The following is a 2,512-nucleotide window of genomic DNA, read 5'->3' as shown; positions in this document are numbered from 1 at the left end:
AAAAATGTGTATTTAATATATGTATAAATTTAATTTACCACCCAATGTTGTCCAACAAAACAATATATTAAAGGCTATGAAAACAAATAAAGTGAATGTAACCATGTAAGCCTTTATATTATGTGCAAAAAAGGTTAAAATCACATTTCATTCTAACATTGCAAACTAAAAACAAAAATAAGGCTATTAAAGCGGAAGTTAAATTCACTAAACTAAAAATAAAAATAAATGAGAACAAAAGCAGAGTTGTGTGTAGTCACTTTACAGTCAGTGCTATCATAAAAATAGACTTACTTGTAGGTTTAAAATTCTACGTCACATTTATTGTCCAACTACAAACGACGGCGCTCGTTTACTGAAGTCTGTGAAGTTTAGCAGAGAATCCCAAAGCAGAAGGCTCATGCACTTCTGACAGAAAAATGGAAATATCTCCATGATTGCTAACATTTACAGATGGAGACTATATACCTGTGAAATGTAAGTTATGCATTCAGGAAGACAGCACATCTCAAACCACTTTCTCCGCAGCAGCTCAGTCTGTGTCCTCCGCTATATTTTCAGATGCGCTCCTAACAAACTACTCTATATCGATATAAACAGTATTGCCTCATATCGAATCGCTTATAAAGAAAATATTGATATCGTACAAACTCAGACAGCACATCACATGTCCCACCAGAGACAGTAATGTCAAAGAGGAATTATTCTGAAAAACTAAGGACTCAGTTCACTTCCAGTGACTCAGCATCAGTGTGGAAAAGTCTGAAAGAGATCACCAACTACAAGACACCATCCCCCAGCACTGTGAAGAATCAACAACTGGCAGACGATCCGAATGAGTTCTATTGCAGGTTTGAAAAAATTATTTATCTAACACACATACTCAGTCTACATTTCAATTTGCACATAATATATCTGTACATACAACTGTCTATTGTTATATACCTGTACATACAATTGTCGATTTGTATATTTTTATTCATTATTTACTTGTTCTATTTTTTATTTATTTTAATTTTTTATTATGTGTGTTTTTTGTTCTGTCACTGTCATTCTGTTACACTGTGGAAGCTTCGGTCACGTAAACAAATTCCTCGTATGTGTAAACATACCTGGCAATAAAGCTCATTCTGATTCTGAACTCAATATACCGACCAGCCCTAGTCCTAAATGCTCGTTTTTTGGGTTGACAGCTTATAAAAACGTAGTTCTGGGATTTTTAGCTTGTTTACTGTACACCTTGTCACATAGCAGCTTTTAGGCATTGCTCTGTTTTTTGATATAAGTCGGAAATGACAAGGAGGCTTCTTCCCGCAATAGAAAGTCAATGGAGAACGTTGGATTGTCCCCCCCGCCCCCCGGTGGGCGTGGTTTTCAGATTATGACACGTGTCGCTCTCTGTCTCTATTGGCTTGTGTGATAATGGAGCGAGTACTCTGCTCACTCAGGTAGACGATACAAACAAACAAGCCAGGAAGTGTCTACGCGAACGTATTTCGTGTCAATTATACGTTTTTAACATGTCCAATGAAGTCCGATATTGTGACAGGTGCTCGTATCTCTTTTTCAAGTTCTGCTTAATCGTATATGAAACAATTTTCTGGGTGAGTTTGTTTTTATTATATGTAATAAATCGGTGTTGTAGTCTGTAATGTTAAGTCAGCAAATGTACACAAGTGCGGTTTAAAAAGTCGGAAACAACAGGGAAAGCAAATAATATATTTGAATATCAAAAGTCTACTTGCAGTAACATTTGAGTTTGTTTATATATATTTTTAATGATGTTATAATATCACCCATTAACCTGTTCCAGTGCTCTTGACCCCACCCTCCTCCTCGAATGATTCTTCTATACTGTGGCATTATGGGTTTGCTACTTAATGAATTATCGATCTTCTTAGTAGAGTAACTTGCTGTCGAACACATTAGATGTTGTTATGATCTTACAATTGTTTATCCATTGATTTATTAATAAATATCTGACATCAATGTAGAATCTATAATGTAAATTATAGATAGGTTATTGCTATACAACACTTTAAATAGCAACAACTTTCTTGTTAAAAGTATGTGTTCATTTGTACAAAAAGCAATAAATAAATAGCATTGACTTTAAAAAGAGGTAGATAGAAACTGGAACAGACTTTTTTAAGTGGTTTGTGGTTATTTTGCTTCTTAAATTGATTGCAAGATTATCAGATGACCAAAATACTGAATGTGGTCATACTGTGCAAAGTTTTACCCTTTAAAAAAAAACTCTGACCCTTATCTAGCATGAAGTCAAAGGCCATTAAAACCATCACTCATATTTAATTTGCACATAATCATTATTACTCAGCTCAAGATGAGCAACATACATTGTTCAATATGTGTTAAAAATTTACCAAATGAGTATACTTTCTTCCATCTTCATGAACAGATTCTTTCTTCTTTTGTCTTAAGTAAGTTTGTTTGCTTGAAGACCTGCATTTATAAGGTCAAGCTTGTTTTGAACCCAGGATTGCAATACATT

At 34.4% G+C, this 2,512-nt stretch overlaps 1 pseudogene; it reads left to right on the top strand.

Moving 5' to 3' along the window:
* Positions 1 to 1,432: 1,432 nt before the first annotated feature.
* LOC107676552 (tetraspanin-15-like) overlaps positions 1,433 to 2,512 on the top strand; it is a 24,831-nt pseudogene continuing 23,751 nt past the window's right edge.

The sequence above is a fragment of the Sinocyclocheilus anshuiensis genome, unplaced genomic scaffold, assembly GCF_001515605.1.
Source record: "Sinocyclocheilus anshuiensis isolate Anshui unplaced genomic scaffold, SAMN03320099.WGS_v1.1 scaffold204, whole genome shotgun sequence".
NCBI classification, from domain to species: Eukaryota; Metazoa; Chordata; class Actinopteri; order Cypriniformes; family Cyprinidae; genus Sinocyclocheilus; species Sinocyclocheilus anshuiensis.
The sequence above is the reverse complement of the archived record's forward strand: the minus strand, read 5'-3'. Positions and strand labels throughout refer to the sequence as shown.